We start from the raw sequence: 23,817 nt of genomic DNA, 5'->3' as shown, positions 1-23,817 counted from the left end.
CACAACATCAATATTGTATCCCTACCCAAAATTTCTCCCTGCTTGGTTGAGGCTTTTAGCTTCACAGTAGACAAGATAGTTTTCTTCCCCTTCATTTATTTATCCTTTTCCTTCTCTCGGGGACTGGGAGCTGTTTTCAGTCTCCTCTCAGATGGGCTCTGGGGAAGCAAGGGGAAGATTTTTGTCAAGAACTGTGGATGGTCAAAGACTGTGCACTGAGATGTAAGGAGTTAGATTGCCACGGCTTCATGGATACTCTCAGAAGAGGTGCAATGCCTGTGTTGGAAACAAAGTATCATATTATTGCCAGAACAACAATGAGCATGAACTTCATGTTTGTGGTGATTCTCCCTGACCTCCAATTTCCAGAAGAGTGAAAAAGAGTGGAATAAAAGGGATGCTGTTCCAGGAAGCAGGTTCACAGTTAAGAAGTGCAGACTTTATGGAACTCCATCTTTTCTAATGAGCTACACACAAACCTGCCTGACCTATTTTCTGAACAAAGAGATTATCTCCATCTTGTTGGGCAGTCAATAAACATGCCCTATGCTCCAAAGAAACAGTTTCTCTCTCTCTCTACATGCTCTTACTTTATAAGTATCCTTGAAAAGATAATTTGGAATGAAAGGTTGTCAGTGCTGCTTTTCAAAGTTCACATAGCCACGACAGAAGCCTGGAAGAATTGTCTCCCAATAACCATTTAATGGCTAGGGTGACCATAATCTGCCCTTGATCATAATAATTTCAAATGCTATATTTCTTTTCAACGGCATTTCATGGGTCATTTTGGCATTTTGGAAACTAATGCTTTCCTTTTCTGAATTCCTACTGCAATGGTGTCTGATACAGAAATACATTCTGCAGGCTGTTTTTGCTACTCAGTCTTCAACTCCTCTGAAATTCCTCTGGAGGACACTCTCAGTTGTTGTAGCTCCTTGACTAGCAGACCTATTAGGCATAATCTTTTTAGATGACTCTAACCTCACAAACTTCCATGCTGTTTATTCTGGGCTGCGGGAAACTACCAGATGACAGATGCTAAATCCGGAACACGCAGGCTACCCCTGAGGCATCCATCTCTGGCCTCTGATATTGTGGACAACCCCAAGTCTTTCCTTTAGATATTTTCTATAAAGATCAGGAATTTGTTGCTATAATTTGCAAAGCTAAGGGATTACAACTCAGACTTTTCAGGAGAGTATTTTAAGGGCTGTGTCATTTAGTTCAAGGTGAGGAAAGTGGGACAAAACTCTGTATTTAGCATGAGAAAATTTTCTTCAGAGTAATTCTTGCTTTTTTCTCTCCTCCAAGTGCTACCTCAGTGCCTCATATGTACTGAGAGGAGTGACGATGCACTAGACTTGATATCTGGTACATTTCTGAAATTTTTCAAAGCTGATCTTTGTACAATTTGTGGACAAATGCCTTTGCTTTTGTGCTTTGAGGCTTATGTGACAATTTAGAGAAAATTAAAAAAAATAGCAACTGGGTAAATGTACAAAGATGTTATGTACTAATATACATAGATTTTATGTATGTTATGTATGTGCATGTGTGTATAGTATAAACAATTTAGAGAATATGAGGAATGATAATAGGTTTGAACAGAGAGTTTGTTTTTAAATGCCTCAAAATTTATACCTTAAAAAAGAATAAATTTGGGGCCATAGAGCCTTAGTTTGAAATCTCTGTTCTAACCTTGACTAGCTCTATGATTTTAGAGAGGTGACTTTTCTTGGTCTACACAAATGGGAAGAATGGTACCTATGTCACATCAGATTATTCTGAGACATTGTGGGATACTATATGCAAAATCACGTAGTTTATCAAGCATACATAGACCTGCAAACATAGTCTGCTCAGCACAGTGTAGGAAATAATTTTCAAAGTTTTCTTACATTTCTCGTTAATGGGGAGGAACTGCCAAAGAAAAGTTCAAGTCATGTCGTGGGATTATTTCTGGTGGCTACATGTTGATATTTTGCATACTTTTATCATTGTGGCATGATATAAGTGAAGTGAAAAACAACAGCAACAATGATCCAAAATAAAAACACCAAACAATAATTTGAGTACTTCCCATGTGCTGCGCACTATAAAGAAACAGTAAGCATTTCACATTGAGAAAATCATTTAATCCTATACACAAACAAAACTATGAAACAGGTGCTAGAGATATTCAACAAGAATAAGTAACTATCCTGGGTCACAAAAATCGAGGGCAAATCTGAAATTATGACCAATATGGTCTGATTTTTTTTCAATTGGCATGTTTAATTTCTGCTGCTTAAATAAATAAATAACAAAAATATTCCCCAAAGCCCACTACCTAAATTGAATTAATCAAGTTTCTAGAGTCTCACATGTTTAAGGAAAGTTGGTAAGGCATTTAGATATATGCAGACTTGAGACAGAGGAAGGTGAAGTATTGATTTGCTGGAAATGGATGTTGTTCTTGGAGAAGCCATCTCCTTGATAGGATTCAACAATGGACACATCTCCAGCTCTCCAAATCTCTATTGGCTTCATGTTGCTTTCTTTTCAAGATTTATTTATTTACTTAAAAAGCAGAATATATATATATATATATATATATGTATGTATGTATGTATGTATATATATACACATATATATATGAGACATAATTCATCTATATAGATAGATAGATATGCCATATATTATAAATAGAGATATAGATATATAGAGAAAGAAAGAGAGACATTCCAGAGAGAGATTTTCAATTCACTAGCTCATTTCCCAAAGGCCTGCAATAACTGGGGCTGGGCCAGGCCAAAGCCAAGGACCCAGGAACTCCATCAGGGTCTCCCACATGGGCAGCATGGAACTCAAGTATTTGAGACATCATCTACTTCCTTACCAGACATATTAGCAGGAAGCTGGAATGCATGTGCATGAGTGAGGACTTGAAGTGGTACCCTAATGCAGGGTATGGGAGTCCTAAGCAGCGGCTCAACCTTTTGCACCACAGTGCCTGCTCTTCTTATTTCTTTGTTTTACCCTCATGATAGTTGGAAAACTTTTCAGATGGTTAAAATTTCCAGGTCTGTCAAGTATAGACTGCATAAGCCAGGAACTTGATCCTTTTGTGTTTTACACTCAGCTTAGGCCTTTTCCACTGATATAACAATGACAGAAAACAGCCACAGGACACATGCTGGTGTCAGTCCTGATGCTATGTACTTAACACATCTTAACTCATTTAATTCTCATTAGAACCTCTGAAGGAGTTAGTTATTTTCCTCTATTTCATATAAGGAAATTGAGCTAAGAGCCATTAAATAAATAACCTTATTTTATACAGTTGGTTGCATGGTAGGGCTGGAATTTGAGGCTGGAAATCTGGTTCCTGAGCCCGGAATGCGAAGCATTACACTATTGCTAGCAGGAAAGCACGGCCCTCTTTCTTCCATGTTATTTCTTGCAGAGCCCTGGGCTGTATCACAGAGCTTTTGCTGCCAGCTCAAATCATCACCCTTGGAAATGTATTTTCTTCTCCTTTTTACTTAGTGAACTATATCTCCAGAGAAAGATAAAATTCAGCTTGAAATCTTGTTTCTGTTTCAGAATACTTGTGCAGTTTTTTGGTTTTTGTCTGAGTTCGCAAAGGGTATATTATAGAATCCCCCTTAAATAAATAGAGTATTCACAAATGCAGAGTCAACATCACAAAACCTGGAGAAGGAATAAAGAGTTATAAAAACTAATCAGACCAAAGCCATGATCAGCAGTTCAATTCTCAAGTCATGGTCCCTGTGAATTTTAAGGCAATTGGCGTGCCTGCCACCTGAGCGGGGATGAGAAGTGATGAAGACTTTCTGGGAAAGATAAAGTGAGATATCTTGTCATTCAAAGCTGAGTGCAAACTGCTTTGATTATATTAGATGGACCTCTTAGAATCACATTTTCATTAATTTTATAGAAAGTTTTAACTGAATCTTATGGAAATGTACAATATGTTTGAGAAAAAGATTCATGTTCATTTAAGGATGAAATGGACTTAAGTAAAAGTGTACAGCCTGAATTATAAAATTTCCCAGGAAATTGATTTCCTTTTCAAAGGATTAGCTAAAATTTTTGCAATGATTAAGTATTTCTGAATTGAGCCACAAATACCTACCAATCTTGTTTCCTTCTTGGCCTGGCAACACTTATTCTAGTTCAGCTTGGAGAAAATTACAGGTTTTGCACAAGTAACCATTGTGTTGTTTTGAATTTCTATTCTGAGGAGGAGAAATCAACTCCTTTTTATCATATTTTGATGTGCCATAGGACTTACTATATTAGTCGAATATTCAGGAGGGAAAGATAAAGATTTAGACAAGATAGTAGAAGGTAATTTCATGTTCATTTTTATAGTTATGTTGGAAAATGGGCCAAAATGCGAATGACATAATTATAGAAGTATTGACTTTAATTGAGGTCTCCTAAAAAAAGTGATCATACTATTCTCAAAATTGCTGGCAGTTTTGTGAAAATTGGTCAATTTAATGAGCCTGTATTTTAAAATCTAATAGAAATAGGGCAACTTGGACAAGGCTGAAATTTCAGTACTTAGTTCCTGGTTCTTTTAAAATCTGAGAAATAATACATCCCTTTTCTTACCCCAGTATCCGTACACATGTGCATGTGTGTACACACACACACACACACATACACATACACGGCTTGTGATGAAGACCCATAACCTAAAGGGCATAATAGGAAAACAGTGAAAGTGTCTTGGGACTCACGTAAACTAGGAGGATGAGGATGGTCAGGAATGAGCAGTAAAGATACCTATGTAAAATTACACAATCATAGGTTTCACAGGAAAATAAAATGTCTTTTTGTTCACATTAATCCTAAAAAATGTTGGAACTTATGACTTCTCACTCTGTTTGAGAATGATACCAACTCTGCTAAAAAAAACAAACCCACAAAACACTGAGCTATGAATTTTTCATTATATTTGAAAGTAGTTGTACAATTTTATGGCAGATGGATTCTGTTATAGTATTTCTGGTCTCTGGTATAACAAATCCCTCACACAATAAATCTTTTATGACTCAAGAAAACTATATGTTCTTCTCTAAATAAACTTTGTTTTTCTGAGGCATTCTTCTGAAAGTATCACAACTTTAGAAACCTTCAGTTGTGGCATTTTTTCAGCATAATGAGGCTGAGTCTCTTTTTGTAAGACTGATGTATTTGAAAGGCAGAGCAACAGAGATAGAATGAAGGAGTGTGGGAGAGAGAGAGAAGGGGCTGGGAGAGTTCCACCATCTGCTATTCACTCCCCAAGTGACCACAATGGCCAGAGCTGGTTCAGGCCAAAGTCAGGAACCCAAAACTCCATCTGTGTCTCCCACATGCATGGCAGGAACCTAAACACTTGGGTCAACTTCCGCTGATTTTCCCAGAACATTAGCAGGGAACTGGATCAGAGGCAGGGCAGTCAGAACAGGAGCTGATCTCTCTCTCAGGAACTGATATTCATTCTCTCTCTCTCTCTCTCTCTCTCTCGCTCTCTCTCTCTTTCTCTCTCTCTTTCTCTTTCTCTCTCTCTCTCTCTCTCTCTCTCTCTCTCTCTCTTTCTTTCTTTAACAGGCAGAGTTAGACAGTGAAAGAGAGACAGAGAGAAAAGTCTTCCTTTTTCCATTGTTTCACCCCCTAAGTGGCCACTACAGCTGGCACATTGCGGCCGGCACGCTGTGCTGATCAGAAGCCAGGAGCCAGGTGCTTCCTCCTGGTCTCCCATGCGGGTGCAGGGCCCAAGCACTTGGACCATCCTCCACTGCACTCCCGGGCCACAGCAGAGAGCTGGACTGGAAGAGGAGCAACGGGGATAGAACCAGAGCCCCAACCGGGACTAGAACCCAGGGTGCCAGCGCCGCAGGTGGAGGATTAGCCTAGTGAGCCACAGCCCCAGCCAGGAACTGATTTCTGATAGGGGGTGCTGGCCTGCTGTGCCTTGATGCTGTTCCTTAGGACAGTTATTTAATTCACAAAAGATGGAGTGGGCTTTCAGGTTCCCATGGTGAGCTAGCTTTTGTTAGAAGAATAACCTACCTCCTGCTTTGCAAGCTGAAGTGAGCTGACCATAGTCATTCTGATAACTCTTTCTCAAGGATGGGGAAGATTACCTGGCTTGTCCTTGTGGATCTTCACTGCAGCTGCTGTGGCAGATGACTCCTATCATCTACAATATTCTGACACAAAGCAAATATTGAGAAGTGTTCAAAGGAATGCATCTGAGACTGTTTTTGATGAAATCAAATATCAGAGGAGCTGAAGAAGTGCTGCTATGAGCAACCAGATCTTTATAATTTCAAAGGGTTTTCATTTTTGGGAAACTTTGTTCTTAACATTTGTCTTATTGACACTTTGAGCTAGATAACTTTCTGTTGTAGGGACTGTTCTGTGCATTGTGGGATGTTTGGTATCATCTCTAGCCTGTACCCACTAGATGCCAGGAGCACCTCTTTCCACCAAGTGTGACAGTCAAAACTTATCCAAATGTTGTCAGTGCTCCCTGAGAATAAGACCTCCCATGATTGAAACTCCTGCTTAATTGAACCTCTGCGTAAAGATTGGTATATAAATATTTATTGAGTGAACAAATTAAAAAGTGAAATTGATTAAATTGCCTATCCCATTGCCTAGTAGGACATGACTGTTCAGTGAATAAAATTCTCCCTTCTAAATTCCATGTGTGGCAGCTTATACTAAATTTTCCTTATATAAGATTAGTTCCAATGCTTGCTTTAGGAATACTGTTCATCTAAAATAGGTGATTTGGAGGGCCACCATTGCACCACCCCTTGCAATGATCACATCTGGGGCCCAGCTGGTCTGCTGCTGATGTAGCTCCCTGCTAATGTGCCTAGGAAGGCAGAGGATAATGCACAAGTACTGCATCCTTGTGGGGGATCCAGATGTAGTTCCTGGCTCAGCCCTGACACATCTGGGGAGTAAACCAGCAGATGGAAGATCTCTCCGTCTCCCTCTCCCTCTCCCTCTCCCTCTCCCTCTCCGTGTCCGTGTCCGTGTCCGTGTCCGTGTCCGTGTCCGTGTCTGTGTGTGTGTGTATCTGTGTGGAGAGTGTGTGGTGTATTCTTGCTTTGCTTCTCTATCACTCTGCCTTTCAAATAAATACATACATAAATCATTAAGTAAAATAAAATAGGTGCTTTTGAATGAGAAAAACATAAATAAGTTCCAGTTGACATTAACTATTTGAAATCATATTTGCTCCTTCTCCCTACTAAAACTCCATTTTAAAAAGTAGAGATTGTTTTAAAGCATAAATTGCCAAGAATGGGAAAGGAGATGATAACAATAAAATTGAGGAACTGTAAACCAAAATGACATATGGTAAATATTTTAGCAACTTAGAAAAAAAACTGAAGTCTGAGCTGTGAATGATGAATGCTCAGGAGCACTGTCGCACACACATGCACCAACTGTCATGAACTGGGGACCAGCACTACTGGAAGTGAGGATAAGAGAGGAGTAATCCTGAAAGGGTTATTTGAAACTATATTTAAGGAGCCTTTGATCCGATATCTTCCCTCCTTTTCAAGCAGTATTCTTGCATTCCTGTATTCCTGCAGAAACTTCAAGATCCATTCCCTAGAAAGAATAAAACATAACATCTCTGAACCAGGTGAGTACAGGAGATAATTCCAACCAATGTTGGATTACTTTATAAAAAGCAGGGAAATTAAGTGAAAACCTGCCCTCACAGAGAATGGTAAAATCCTAGCCCTGTCATCAGTAAATGTCTGGGTAAGTTCCCTTCTCCGTGGGAAATCAAGAGGCAACATGCTGTAGGGAACACTGGGGCCAGGCTGCCTTTTGCACACTACCAGTGCTGTGTGACCTAGCGCAAGTTACTTAGTTTCTCATTGGTAATACTAGGTTTAAAAATAATACCTTTCTTATGGGGTCATAAAAATGAATTAAAATATTACCTTCTAAGTACTTACAACTCATTGGTATAAGCCTTAGATAAATGTTTATTATAATTATTATCATTTTCAATCAGATAAGCCCAAGGAAAAGAACCTAAATATATGCATGAATGTTCTTCAAAAAGTTCATAGAAAAAAAAAAGCTATGCATAGGTTTCAAAGAATTTAGCACCAAGATATGCTCTTTCTAACTTGTTATAACACATGACTGAACAGGATCTGGTTCAAGGCATGTAGAAAGATAAGAGCCTCTGTCAAAGTAACATGAATTCTGCTAAAACTGAAACAGGAAAAACATCAAATTTATGATGAAGCTTTGGTGAAAGAATGGTGAAATCATTTATGATTGGCTAATCGTTGATGGAGACAATGCCCCAAAGAAATGGGCAGTTTACCAAGGGATAGCAGATTTTAGGAAGATGAAGTCCACAGCAACAGTCCATCCATACCAGTTGACAAGGGAAAATATATTCTTTCCTGTCCTAATTAAAGAAAACTAAATATTAACAGCAAAACCATAGCCAATATCACAGACATTTCAACTGAGAAATTAAAATCTACCAAACTTTCTGCTTGGCGGATGCCGAAAGTGTCCTACCCAGAGCAGCTGAAAGAAACAGAACTTTCAATGGAAATTTTAAACTGGTGAGATGAAGATCCCAAAGCATTTATGTGAAGAACTGTAACAAGAATGTAAACATGGGTTTACCAGTTTGATCCTGAAAGCAAATCTCAATGAAAGTGATGGATACCAGGAGGTAGAATTCATCCAGCCCAAACCAAAGCACACCGGTCAAAAGCAAAGGTCATGGCAACAGCTTTTTGGGATACACAAGATGTGTCACTCGTTGACTTTCTGACACGGATAACAAGTGTTTGTTACAAAGGTGTTTGAGCAACTTAGTTAAGCTCTAGCAACACAACATCTGGGAAAACTTCTCCAGAAAGTCCCCCACCACAACACTGCTCTTGCTTATTTCTGACATCAACAATGGCAAAATTATTGGGCATCCACTCTTCAGTCCGGAGTTGTCTCCTCCTAACATCTTGTGGCTTCCTAATCTTAAAAAAGTGTTTAAAGGCAATCCTTTTCATTTTGGTTAATAATGTACAAAAAGACTATACTAACGTGATTAATTTTCAGGACCGCACTTTTTTTTTAGGGCTAGACTAAATAGCCGATACCCATTATTTTTAAAAGAGTTTCTTGAACTTCAATATGGTTTATGTTGAGAAATAAAATTTGTATATTTTATTTGTTAATTCTATGCTTCCACAAACTTCAAAGTTTTCTCATATAATGTTTTTCCAACCTGAAAGTTCAATTCTGCTCTCTAAAGACATACAGTTGACAAAATGTATGGGCCACTACTGATTTCTAGTTAACTTTTAAATTTCAAGGCAGCCAAGGATCACAAAATATTAAGGAATATTAAATGCACATGGATACCAAAACAAACATGAAGAGTAGTACATCAGTTAAAAGAAACACAGTAAGATGACTTAGAAAAACTTATTAATATCCTCAGAGCAATGAAGATAGTATATCCATGAAATAAGAATAGGTTGATATGCAGCTAGTAAGCAGTATTGATGAGAAAATAAAAAGGTCTAAAAAGAATAAAAATAGACTAATAAACATGCAGTATTTAATGGTGTGAAAATAAATTTGGAATCTCCAAGAAAGTAGTAGATAAAGGCAAAGAAACAGAAGAAAAAATAGAGAATCACTGTAGGAATGCCCACATCTAAATAGACTTTGTTGTCATGTAGCAGCTTAACATATGTAGCCTATGCTTACCAATAGCAATGGTTGCTAAAAAAAAAGAAGCATTTTCAGGTGTGAAAAATCTAAAAACATACCTTCTATGAATCTTATTTCAGAAACTATTTAGTTAAAAAGTTAATAACCATGAAAGAAAAGGACCAGGATCCAATACCACAAAGAGATGAAGGCAGATTTGAAGTTGATAATGAAGGAATATTGAAATTAGCTTTATAGCATATCTGGAGAGTAATCAATTCTACTGGACAAACATTTGAAGATCATGTATGTTTCAATAAAGGTTCATCATACCACACATTGATTTTGAGGAATATTTCAAGATCTGGTATCTTTAGAATTCAAATGTTCATGTAGTAATCTCATATGAGCTTACCATTCTGCTACAAAATATGAAATCTTTACTGCATTCATGTATCTGAGACACCAAAATGATCACAATAGAATTTCTCTGCTAAAAAAAAAAAATCTATACAGATGCTTTCAAAAGTAATGAAAAATTCATGCATGGTGGCTATTTAAAAAAAAAAAAAACTATTCTGTGATTTTTTTTTCCTCCTAGAATGGTAAGCTTAGCATTTTATTTTGATTCATAAGGTTTCTCATCATGAGTTCACATGAGTTACTTGTGATTCCTGGGCAGTGTTCCACATCTACACAGTTATATCTTTTTGAAAAGAAAACATCCATTCTCTTTTCATTAAGAGAATGAAAGTGTTTTCTTTTCCTGCCCATGGGGAGCCAGCACTGGGAGAGAGGAGAGGGTTTCTAGCCCAGAAATTAACTGCCTTGAGATTAAGGCCACAACCTTTGAGAATTAGATGGTTAATCCATTAAAGAATGGACAGCCCACAGCATAATAGGTGTTACAAAGGGGCCACAACCTTTTATCTCCTTCCCCAGGGAGCAGCACGCTTTCTGACATCTTCTGTTGAGTATATGCTCACTTGTCTTCCAAAATCCCAAGCATACTGCCACTAGTAACATTTGAAATCCTTCCAAAGCTCTCATGGCTGTTACAGGCATGACTGATGTGTTACCACATGAAGGGGAATGGACTGCAAGTTCAGAGACCTAGATTTTAGTTTCACTTCTTCTGACTTGTTCCAGGATCTTGAATGAAAAATTTAAACCTCCTCTCAGCAGTCTACATTTGAAAACAGATAATAAAGGCAACCCAATTTGTCGCTTTGGTGGTTTAAAATGTGGTAAAATAATGCGTGTGTGAGCATGCATATGGTGTGTGTGTGTGAATGGTTAAACAGTAGAATAGCTTAAAGATACAATCCACGATCTTCCTCTCCCTGGGTGCCCGTTTCAAGCCCCTAAGAAAACTACTTCTGAATAATTGTCAACTTGATGGCACAGGGAATTGGATTTAATCTTAGATCTTTTGGTTTGGTTCTGCCACTCTTTATAGTAGACTGGCTTCAATTTATAGAAAAATAAAGAAAATAAGAGCCAGGACCTTAACCTGAATTTGAGAGTAAATATTATTAAATTAGAAATTTAAGATTACAATTACATTTTTAAATTTAACTGAAAATATATAAGTGTCTTGGAAAAGCTGCACACTGATGCGTGAGTCATTTATGAATGAATTCTATTCAGAGCTAAGGAACGTGAATGTCACTGTCCAGTTTCTCTTATACCAACCTAAGAATTTGGAGATTGGAAAGAATAGTAACACTGCCTCAATTTATGGGGATTATTGTTAAATATATGGAAAGGAAGGATACACATCAATGACGAACAAAGGGTTAGTGCAGAATTTGTGCAGTCAGATTGATTTGGATATGTTCTGTGATATGCTATGTTTTTTTGAAGCCAGGAGCCAGGAGCTTCTTTCAGGTCTCCCACGTGGGTAAGGGGCCCAAGGACGTGGGCTATCCTCCACTGCTTTCCCAGGCCAGCAGACAGCTGGATTGAAAGTGGAGCAGCCGAGTCTCAAACCAGCACCCGTATGGGATGCTGGTGCTGAGGGAAGCTTTACCCACTATGCCACAGCGCTGTCCCCTTGTGTTAATTTAAATTAAAACTTTGTATTTAACCTCTGGCTTACCTTTCAGTCAAGCCATAAAACTGTTCAGATAGTAGTGTTACCCATGTATCAAACAGTAAGCCATTTTTTCCTATGAATTATAAGGAAGAGTAAGTAGTGGAATCAAAGTGGCTAAGCATGAAGTAAACCCATTTTCATCTCCCAAAGTTTTTCAAAAACTGATTTAATGAGAAGTATTATTTTCTGCCTGGTGAACTCTGCTGTGGTTCAATGTATGTCTGTTATACCCCGAGCAGTATATGTAAGGTTTTATTAAAGAGATGATTAATTATTTCAGGACTGTTTTAATCATTCCTTTCTGAAGTGCAATGGCTGTCAATATATTACCATAAAGTCTCTTCTTTACATAAAATTGTAGCGTGAATTAAATGAAAAACTGGCAAAACATCACAAAATATGAATAAAATGGGTCTAATTCTTTCACATGGCAGAGTTATAGTTTCAAATGGTTATATTAATTCAACCACAAAAAAATGAGATTCATTTTTTTGATTTCATATTGAGACCTTGCCACAAGCAAAATAATAAAATTTTCACCCTACAGAAGCTTGTTAGCTAAACTCTCACCACAGGGCTCATGTAATTACCCTGTGGATTGCTGCTCAGATACAATAGGGAAGCTAGAGTTGGCTTCTAATTGGCTGCTATTAGAGCTGCCGCATGAAAGGATAAGTACGGTCGAGTTATCAAAATTTGAACAGAAATGGAAATTTTTGTTTGGTTTTGACTTATTTCTGTGGACCTTGAATGTAGAATTTGTCTTCATATGTGTGTGAGAATAATGTTCGGTTCCCAGGCCAGCCATAATTAGCATCCATTGCACATCCTGGTGTCTCACTGAAATGATTGAATCTATCAAGAACTGCAAGTGCTTAAGGTATGTGCTAGAAAAGTGCAGTGTAGACAGTAATTGGTTGTTGTGGGTAAGAAGATCTGTTCCAGGTCATTTCACACCAACTGTCCTCCCAGGACCTTCTTTTCTATTGCCTTTTAATCTTTTGCTGGTGATTCAGCCTTTTAGACCAATTTATAATTTGACTTTTCCTTTCCCCAATTCTGATCTTTGTGAAATAAATTAAAAATACTCTATGTATATGAAGGCAAACTTTTAATCCATTGGGTTTGAAGGTTGAGGACTAGGCTTATGCCATGCAATGTCTGGGATATAAAGAACATTCTAGAAGTTACTAAGCTCCACATTGTACTCCCCACAAAAATGGTTGACAAATTTACTAATAAAAGCTTATTCCTTTTGGATTGTGAACTTGATGCTATATTGCAAACTGTTTTATTTAATTTAACCACATTACCTGGGAAGTATGGAAACTCCTTGCCAAAACTATGAAGTCCATCAAATCCATCTTTGAAATCAAAACCAGTGGCATTATATTACTATCATTGTCCTTCTCAGTTATCCATCAAGATGCCTAATGATCTCATCAGCTTGCTTCTTGTCTATGACATGCTGCTTTCAGAAAGGATTTGTTAGCTGTCACTTAAGGAACTGTTAGAGTTTCTATGAATTTTCTTAGGGACATTTTAATTTTTTTTTTTTTTGACAGGCAGAGTGGACAGTGAGAAAGAGAGAGAAAGGTCTTCCTTTTTCCGTTGGTTCACCCCCCAATGGCCGCTCCTGTGGTGCACTGCAGCCGGCGCACCACGCTGATCCCAAGGCAGGAGCCAGGTGCTTCTCCTGGTCTCCCATACAGGTGCAGGGCCCAAGCACTTGGGCCATCCTCCACTGCACTCCCGGGCCACAGCAGAGAGCTGGCCTGGAAGAGGAGCAACCAGGACAGAATCCGGCACCCCAACCAGGACTAGAACCCGGTTGCCAGCGCCGCAGAGGATTAGCCTAGTGAGCTGCGGTGCCGGCCGACATTTTAATTTTTTTAAGATTTATTTTATTTATTTGAAAGAGTCACAGACAGAAGGGGAAACAGAAAAAGAGATCTTCCACCCACTGGTTCACTCCTCAAATGGCCACAATGGCCAGGGTTGGGCCAAGCCAAAGCCAGGAGCCAGGGTCTTCTGAGCCACCTATATGGGTGCATTTTCCACTGCTTTCCTAGGCACATTAGCAGAGAACTGGATTGGAAGTGGAGCATCTGGGACTTGAACTGGTACCCACATGGGATGGCAGCATCACAGGCTACAACTTTACCCGTGATGTCATACCACCAGCCCCTGAGCATTTTAATTGAAGTGTTGTTGTTAACTGCCTCTCAAAAGTTTAGCTCTATTAAAGAAATGAAAAAGTTTTGATCATAATTGAGCTGGGAGGGAGGGAAAGGAGGTTGTGGGAAGCCGGAGAGTGCGAGAAAGTAGGAATGAGAGTGCAACTTCGTGAGCTTGCAGGCTGCTGAGCTGTTTATGTGACAGCTTAATTCTCTACTTTCCTACTAGGATTCATAACATAACACGTAGTTTCATTATAGATAGTTGGGATTAGAGGCTTGGCTCAGCATACAACCACCCTAGAGAAAAATGACCAGTGTGAACATAGAAACGAAAGCTCTGATTTTGTCAGTCTTTATTCTAAGGAAAGTACTTCTACTAAAGAATAAATATAAATCCAGTAATTATAAGTCTACAAAGTTAATAAAGGGTTACCATCTGTGTTTTTTTTTAAACTTAAACACAATTTATCAGAAAAAAATGCATTATAAGGTTTTATTGCTGTAGGATACTTATCTATCCTTTTACTGCTCTCTCTCGCTCGCTCTCTCTCTCCCTCCCCACACACACACACCGTCTCTCCCACACTGTATTTCCCTCCTTTCTTCCTTGTTGGTTTTACTGAAACTAATATAATTATAAGCCTCTCTTGACTTCATATATTTGTGGAAGATTGATGACAGTGTAAGAAATAGTGCAGTAAATATTCAGATTAACCAGAAAATAGTCACCCAGGGCAGCAGTTTTCATTTTAAAAAACATCTCTAAGAGGAAAGGTGGCCTTTTTAAATTTCATAGTTGATTAATGGACTGTGGGCTTGACAATGCAATACGTGGAGGGCCCACCAGTGACCTCCCCTCAGCTTCTCAGGGGAGGGCAAGAAAGTGCTTTCTGTATCTCAAAAAGTAAAGTGATTCATTTTAACTAGGAGGTAAATCTTTGTCCTGTTTCTCTATTTATGAGAGTAATTATAAGAGTCTCTCCCTTAATGTGATGATGGTATTGCCTGGTATTTATGTAATACTGTATACTTCATGATGTACTTACAGACGTGTCGACTTACGTTATGAACCTCAAAAGTGGTTGGGTACACTGATCTCTTTCCTTCATGAATGGGACAATAGCAGGGAAGTGAGTTGATAATTATTTCAAAATTTGTCTTCTAGGACTAGGATTACAACCTTCTATTTTATCCCAATATTACTTCTCTTATATACTACTTGATTAAGTGAAGTTATCTAAAGTGAAGAAAGAATTTGTCATTTGTTCTAAACAAAAGTTGAAGAAAATTTAACATGAAGAAAAAAAATCTGTCTGCATGTTTATGTGACTTTAAAAATATATTCTTAATTTATTTAATCTTAAACTACTAATGCAAGATCAATAACCATCAATACTGAGATGTAAAAAATGTTTTACATGGAAATTTTGCTATGAAAATAAGAAATCAGAAAAAATATAATTTTCAGTGAATATAACTTTGAGGTTACTTAGCAAGATGGCTCCAGTGGTTTTTTTGGAGGGTTGCAGGGAATCTTAGTAAAATTTACAAGGTATATTTATAATGCTGTTCTAGTTACTAGCGAAGTTGAAGATTTTGGATCTTAAAATACTGTATTTTTAAAAATCTATACTTACTTAAATATGTATCTTTTATATTCAACTATTACTGTCTAAGAAACCATTCCCAAACCTATTGGTTTAAGACAACTATTTATATATCTCACAGTTTTGTAAATTAGTGAATTAGGCTACATCCAGCCCTGGATTTCTTCTGGTGTCTGCTTGAGTTAACTTAAACTTCAGCATTCAGCTAGCAGTCTAAGAATGGCTGATCCATATTGACCTTAGTTCCACATGGTCTCTTATCTTCTGAAGCCAGGCTGGGATTGCTCTCATATCTTTGGTTGGGGGAGGGTAAAAAAGAGGATGCATACAAGTTGTGTAGAATCATAGACTCAGAAATGGTTCACCTTCAGATCTGTGGTATTCTTAAGGCCAATGCAAATGCCAACAACAAGCGACATTCAAGAGGTGGGACATGGACTTCAAATCATTTTGGGAAAAGCATCAGCATCACGGTGCAAAGAAAGACAATTTTGCAATTTATATGATTGCCTACTTGGTTATTTTTGGTTTTCAGCAGATTATTGCTTGATTTGATCAGAAGATTGTTCTAGCTACTGCACATCCCTGTAAGCTTTTAGCTGATACATAGATAATTGTTGAAACTTCTGCTAGCTGAACCAATTGAATTTTACATTAGATTGGTGTCATAATTTTAGGATGTAATTCAGAGCAAAAATTGTTGATTTTAAGTAACAAAAGCTCACAGAGCATAGTGATTCAATCTTTCTAAGGACAAAGACTGCTCATAGTCATTCATTATTCCAGTTCAAGTATATCCTGAAAATATTCCACAGCAGGCTACTTTTCATGTGCATGCTGTAAATAGACTGATACTCCAGTAGATAGGTCTGCTTGTCTCATTTCTTTTCTTGAAACCTCTTTGCTGGAATTTTGGAGATGTTTGCATGTAGACAAAGTATATATCTATATTTGTGTTTGAATATGTTGCACCAAGCAGAGCACATGGCAAACTCTTTAATGTCTCATTTTTCTTCTAAAGTTCATGTTTTTCAAAATCCATTTTTCTTTCCTGTGCAGGATATGAAAAAGTTCAAAATATAGAGAGTTTAACAGATGACAGTATTAAAATGGAGACATTTAAGTTAGTTGTAAGAGTCTTCAAAATATGGAAACATCAAATTTGAAATGTGGATTATTGTTTCATTATTTTAAGACTTGGTATTATTTGAAAGAATATCTTAGTTTTTCTTATTTTCTAAAACAGTAAATAAAAAGAGCCATATTTGTTTGGAATCTAAAACACAGGATTTTTTTTTATTAAACTTTTATTTAATGAATATAAATTTCCAAAGTACAGCTTATGGGTTACAATGGCTTCCCCCTCCCAAAACTTCCCTCCCACCCACAACCCTCCCCTTTCCCGCTCCCTCTCCCCTTCCAATCACATCATGATTCATTTTCAATTCTCTTTATATACAAAAGATCAGTTTAGTATATATTAGGTAACGATTTCAACAGTTTGCCCCCATATAGCAACACAAAGTGAAAAAAAAATACTTTTGGAGTACTAGTTATAGCATTAAATAAGAGTGTACAGCATATTAAAGGCAGAGATCCTACATAATATTTTTTAAAAATTAATTTTCTATGCCGTTTCCAATTTAACACCAGGTTTTTTTTTTCATTTCCAATTATCTTTATATACAGAAGATCGATTCAGTATATAATTAGTAAAGATCTCATCAGTTTGTACCCACGCAGAAACACAAAGTGTAAAAATACTGTTTCAGTACTAGTTATAGCATCACTGCACATTAGACAACACATTAAGGACAGATCCCACATGGGATGTAAGTACACATGACTCCTGTTGCTGACTTAACAATTTGACACTCCTGTTCATGGCGTCAGTAATCTCCCTAGGCTCTAGTCATGAGTTGCCAGGGCTATGGAAGCCTTTAGGGTTCGCTGACTTTGATCTTATTCCGATAGGGTCAGAATCAAAGTGGAAGTTCTCTCCTCCCTTCAGAGAAAGGTACCTCCTTCTTTGATGGACCTGTTCTTTCCACTGGGATCTCACTAACAGAGATCTTTCATTTAGGTCTTCTTCTTTTTTTCTTTTCCATGGTATCTTGGCTTTCCATGCCTACAATACTCTCATGGGCTCTTCAGCCAGGTCCGAATGCCTTAAGGGCTGATTCTGAGGCCAGAGTGTTGTTTAGGACATCTGCCATTCTATGAGTCTGCTGTGTATCCCACTTCCCATGCTGGATCTTTCTCTCCCTTTTTGATTCTATCAGTTAGTATTAGCAGACACTTGTTTGTGTGATCCCTTTGTTTCTTAGACCTATCCAAGCCATCGAATGTGAACTGAAATTGATCACTTGGACTAGTGAGATGGCATTGGTACATGCCACCTTGATGGGATTGTATTGGAATCCCCTGGCACATTTCTAACTCTATCATTTGGGGCAAGACTGATTGTGCATGTCCCAAATTGTACATCTCCTCCCTCTCTTTTTCCACTCTGAAATTTAACAGGGATCACTTTTCAGTTAAAATTTAAACACCTAAGAATAATTGTGTGTTAATTACAGAGTTCAACCACTAGTACTAGAACAACAACAACAACAACAAATACTAAAAAGGATAAAGTATTACATTGTACATCTAGAGTCAGGACAAAACCTGATCAGGTCATTGTTTCTTATAGTGTCCATTTCACTTCAACAGGTTTCCCCTTTGGTGTTCAGTTGTCGCTGATCAGGGAAAACAAATGATATTTGTCTCTTTGGGACTGGCTTAATTCACTCAGAATGATGTTTTCCAGATCCCTCCATCTTGTTGCAAATGACTGGGTTTCATTGTTCCTTACTGCTGTATAGTATTCTATGGAGTACATGTCCCATAATTTCTTTATCCAGTCTACTGTTGATGGGCATTTGGGTTGGTTCCAGGTCTTAGCTATTGTGAATTGAGCTGCAATAAACATTAATGTGCAGATGGCTTTTTTATTAGCCAAATTAATTTCCTTTGGGTAAATTCCAAGGAGTGGGATGGCTGGGTTGTATGGTAGGGTTATGTTCAGGTTTCTGAGGAATCTCCAGACTGACTTCCATAGTGGCTTAACCAGTTTGCATTCCCACCAACAGTGGGTTAGTGTCCCTTTTTCCCCACATCCTCGCCAGCATCTATTGTTGGTAGATTTCTGGATGTGAGCCATTCTATCTGGGGTGAGGTGAAACCTCATTGTGGTTTTGATTTGCATTTCTCTGATTGCTAGTGATCTTGAACATTTTTTCATGTGTCTGTTGGCCATTTGGATTTCCTCTTTTGAAAAATGTCTATTGAGGTCCTTGGCCCATCTCTTCAGTGGGTTGTTTGTTTTGTTGTTGTGGATTTTCTTGATTTCTTTGTAGATTCTGGTTATCAACCCTTTATCTGTAGTATAGTTTGCAAATATTTTTTCCCATTCTGTCGGTTGCCTCTTCACTTTCCTGACTGTTTCTTTTGCAGTACAGAAACTTCTCAATTTGATGCAATCCCAAATGTTAATTTTGGTTTTGACTGCCTGTGCTCCTGGGGTCTTTTCCAAGAAGTCTTTGCCTGTACCTATATCTTGCAGGGTTTCTCCAATGCTCTCTAATAATTTGATGGTTTCGGGTCGTAGATTTAAGTCTTTAATCCAAGTTGAGTGAATTTTTGTGTAAGGTGAAAGGTATGGGTCTTGCTTCAAGCTTCTGCACATGGAAATCCAATTTTCCCAGTACCATTTATTGAGTAGGCTGTCCTTATTCCAGGGATTAGTTTTGGATCCTTGATCAAATATAAGTTGGCTGTAGATGTTTGGATTGATTTCTGGTGTTTCTATTCTGTTCCATTGGTCTATCCATCTGTTTCTGTACCAGTACCATGCTGTTTTGATGACAACTGCCCTGTAGTATGCCCTGAAATCTGGTATTGTGATGCCCCCGGCTTTGTTTTTGTTGTACAAGATTGCTTTGGCTATTCGAGGTCTTCTGTGTCTCCATATGAATTTCAGCATCATTTTTTCCAGATCTGAGAAGAATGTCTTCGGTATCTTGATTGGTATTGCATTGAATGTATAAATTGCTTTTGGGAGAATGGACATTTTGATGATATTGATTCTTCCAATCCATGAGCATGGAAGATTTCTCCATTTTTGGGTATCCTCTTCTATTTCTTTCTGTAAGGTTTTGTAGTTTTCATCGTAGAGATCTTTAACGTCCTTGGTTAAGTTTATTCCAAGGTATTTGATTGTTTTTGTAGCTATTGTGAATGGGATTGATCTTAGAAGTTCTTCCTCAGCCGTGGTATTGCCTGTGTATACAAAGGCTGTTGATTTTTGTGCATTGATTTTATATCCTGCTACTTTGCCAAACTCTTCGATGAGTTCCAGTAGTCTCTTAGTAGAGTTCTTTGGGTCCCCTAAATAAAGAATCATATCATCTGCAAAGAGGGATAGTTTGAGTTCTTCCTTCCCGATTTGTATCCCTTTAATTTCTTTTTCTTGCCTAATAGCTCTGGCTAAAACTTCCAGAACTATATTGAATAGCAGTGGTGAGAGTGGGCATCCCTGTCTGGTACCAGATCTCAGCGGAAATGCTTCCAACTTTTCCCTATTCAATAGGATGTTGGCCGTGGGTTTTTCATATATTGCTTTGATTGTATTGAGGAATGTTCCTTCCATACCCAGTTTGCTTAGAGTTTTCATCATGAAAGGGTGTTGTATTTTATCAAATGCTTTCTCTGCGTCTATTGAGAGAATCATATGGTTTTTCTTCTGCAGCCTGTTAATGTAGTGTATTACGTTGATTTTTTGTGGACGTTGAACCATCCTTGCATACCAGGGATAAATCCCACTTGGTCTGGGTGGATGATCTTTCTGATGTGTTGTTGCATTCTATTGGCCAGAATTTTATTGAGTATTTTTGCATCTATGTTCATCAGGGATATTGGTCTATAATTCTCTTTCAATGCTGCATCTTTTTCCGGCTTAGGAATTAAGGTGATGCTGGCTTCATAGAAAGAATTTGGGAGGATTCCCTCTTTTTTGATTGTTCTGAATAGTTTGAGAAGAATTGGAGTTAGTTCTTCTCTAAATGTCTGGTAGAACTCAGCAGTGAATCCATCTGGTCCTGGGCTTTTCTTTGTTGGGAGGGCCTTTATTACTGTTTCAATTTCTGTGTCAGTTATGGGTCTGTTTAGGTTTTCTATGTCTTCCTGGCTCAATTTAGGTAGGTTGTATGTGTCCAAGAATCTGTCCATTTCTGATAGATTTCCCTGTTTTTGCTAAAGTTACTGAGTTTGACTGCACTTTACATATGTAAAATCGCGGTGCTCTTTGTTTTGCTTGGTGAGTGAAGGCAGAGGCCTCTGTCCCCCCCCCCCAATGTCTCGGGTTTCTGAGGTCTTTGTCTTACCCTCCTCCGGTTCCCGCGCTGGCAAGATTCTGTGGCTCTGGCTCATCTCCCGCCACTCGGCTCATCTCGGTTGGTTTTCCACGCGGTGGGCTCCCTGTAAGTCCTCTGTTTCACATCCACTAGATCCGGAAGTGTTTCCTCTGCAGTTTTTTTCTTGAGTCTTTTCCTGAGGCTACAGTAATTCCACTTTTATGAAACTTTATTTTCCCAAACTAAGGCGCACGTCCTCACTATCCGCCATCTTGGCCCCGCCCCTAAAACACAGGATTTTTAAGATTTGTCAATATTATTTCACATAAAGTTATGGAAACATTGTCATGCAAAGTTCTAATTATATCACTTTTCAAAGCAGTTCAATTTACTAGAAACCTTTGTTAGCAATCATTTATGATGAAATACAATTTTTCTGTAGTTCAAGATCTGTTTTCTACTTGATTATCCTTGGTCATGAGGATTCTAGCTTTCAAATAACTTGTCTACTCCTTTTAATTTTAATGCTACAAGGTCCTTATTGCCTCATATAATCCACTTTTTCATATGCAAAACAGATAAATTTTAAAATATTTATTCATTTATTTGAAAATCAGAGTTAGAGAGGGGAAGAGACAGAGAAAGATCTTCCATCTGCTGGTTTACTCCGCAGTTGGCTACAATGGCCATGGGTGGACTAGGCTAAAGCCAGGAGCTTCTTGCAGGCTTCCCAAATGGATAGCAGGGTCCCAAACACTTGGAACATCCTGTGTTTCTTTTCCCAGGCCATCAGTGGGGGTCTGGACTGGAAATGTTTAGCCAGGCTATGAGCAAGTTCCCATATGGGATGCCAGCATTATAGGAGATGGCTTTACCTGCTATGCCACAACATTGGCCCCAAACAGATAATTTGAAATACATCATTGAGGCCGGCGCTGTGGTGCAGTGGGTATAGCCACTGCCTGTAGTGCTGGCATCCCATATGGGCACTGGTTCAAGACCCAGCTGCTACACTTCCGGTCCAACTCTGCTATGGCCTGGAAAAGTAGTAGAAGATGGTCCAATTCCTTGTGCCCCTGCATCCATGAGAAAGACCCGGAAGAAGCTCCTGGCTTCGGATCGGCGCAGCTCTGGCCATTGGGCCAACTGGGGAGTGAACCAGCAGATGGAAGACCTCTCTCTGTCTCTGCCTCTCTCTCTGTGCCTCTCCTTGTCTCTCTGTGTAACTCTGACTTTTAAATAAATAAATAAATTTAAAAAAATACATTGTTAATTATTTTAGCACCATCAGTCAGAAGCCTTCAAAGACTTCCTATTATTTGTAAAGAAAGAATAATTGAACAAAGAAACAAACAAAAAAATCCATCTAATTCTTACCTTGACAGCACAATCTTTAACATTTTTGTTCTATGTATTTTTCTAATTTTATTCCCTTACATCCTGATGGAACAAGGACTCAGCCTCAGCCATTTTAGGTTCTCCTTACCCCTGTCTTCTTTCAAGAGACCAACTCAGTCTCACACCCTGTATTGCTCCCCACCCCACCCCTGCATTCTTCCCTAGGTTTGGAAGTCAGTGGGCCAAACTTGAAGACCTAGTATGGAGGTCACCTCAGCCTACTGCCCCTGACCCACACCTCTAGCCCACCTAAGATATAAAAAGGCCCAGCTTTCTGGGGTCTGGGCCCTCTGCCACATGGTCTATCTGTGTACACACTGGCAGGTGTCCAACCTCTACAAGCTTATTTACTCTGAATAAATTCGGTCTGGCTTTGAGTTTGTCTCCTCTCTGTTCTGCACCCATTTTTTTCTTGCATTTGGTGCTCTGTGTGTAGAGGTACCCATCTGTGACCCTTTGCCTTGCACATCTCATCTATCTATACCTGCTATAGACTGAATGTTTGTGTCTCCTCGAAATTCATAGGTTGAAGCCTAAATCCCTAAAGATCTGGAGAGAAGATCCTCAGGAAGCAATAATGTCATGAGTGTGCAACCCTAAATCTTAGTGGGATTTGTATCTCAAACCAGAAAGGCCTTCAACAGACACTGGATCCACCTGCACCTTGATATTCACCTTTGCATCATCCAGAATGGTGAGAATGAAATTCTTGTTTTTTAAGGTACCCAGAATCTGGTGTTCTGTCCCAATAACCTGAGCTGACTAAGATAACACCCTGTGATGTAGTTGAGGAAATTTTCCATTAATTTTGCTTGAACTAAATGAACTCTGACTATTTGCCTTTGCTTATATCCTTCTTGAGTACTTTCCTTAAAGTCTCACTTAAGGATGATTGCCTCTGTGACTTTTCTGATCAACACAGAGGGCATCTATTTTCCCATTCCCAATTCCAGGGGAACACATGGCATATATTGTATATTGCCTCACCAAGGTAATACATGCAACCTCTTTAGGAGCTGTAGGTTAATTGAGAGTTGTTAAGACATCTTTTTCTTCTTCGCATTCCTAACAGCATAGTAACATGCATATGGTAGCTTATCAGTGACTGTTCATTCTTTGAGGTGACTGTCTTTGTTACATAGCAGGCAATCATGTATTTGAGGAACTTATTGTAAAGTAAGTCTGTACGGAAGATTACTTTAGCAGCTATTTGCCAACTACTGAAACTACACCATTGATATCTGACAGACTCATTTAAAAGTGATGAATAATTTGTTATGTGGACCTAGTGAGTTCTGAGGGAAATCCTGCCTTGGCCAAGTATGAACTGCTTTCCTTGTATAAGTAGAATGAAAACATAGGGTAAGGTCTCTTGCCTAAGAGTCATTACTTGCTATTCATTAAAAGATCAACTGGAAGCT

General features: G+C 38.5%; 1 long non-coding RNA gene across 1 annotated transcript in view; it reads left to right on the top strand.

The window, feature by feature from the left end:
• LOC133772179 (uncharacterized) overlaps positions 1–23,817 on the top strand; it is a 486,159-nt gene that overhangs the window by 115,324 nt on the left and 347,018 nt on the right. Inside the window, exon 2 of the long non-coding RNA XR_009867760.1 lies at positions 22,922–23,090. This is a non-coding gene — a long non-coding RNA (uncharacterized LOC133772179). The remainder of the gene's footprint in view (positions 1–22,921; positions 23,091–23,817) is intronic.

The sequence above is a fragment of the Lepus europaeus genome, chromosome 13, assembly GCF_033115175.1.
Source record: "Lepus europaeus isolate LE1 chromosome 13, mLepTim1.pri, whole genome shotgun sequence".
NCBI lineage: Eukaryota > Metazoa > Chordata > Mammalia > Lagomorpha > Leporidae > Lepus > Lepus europaeus.
The sequence above is the reverse complement of the archived record's forward strand: the minus strand, read 5'-3'. Positions and strand labels throughout refer to the sequence as shown.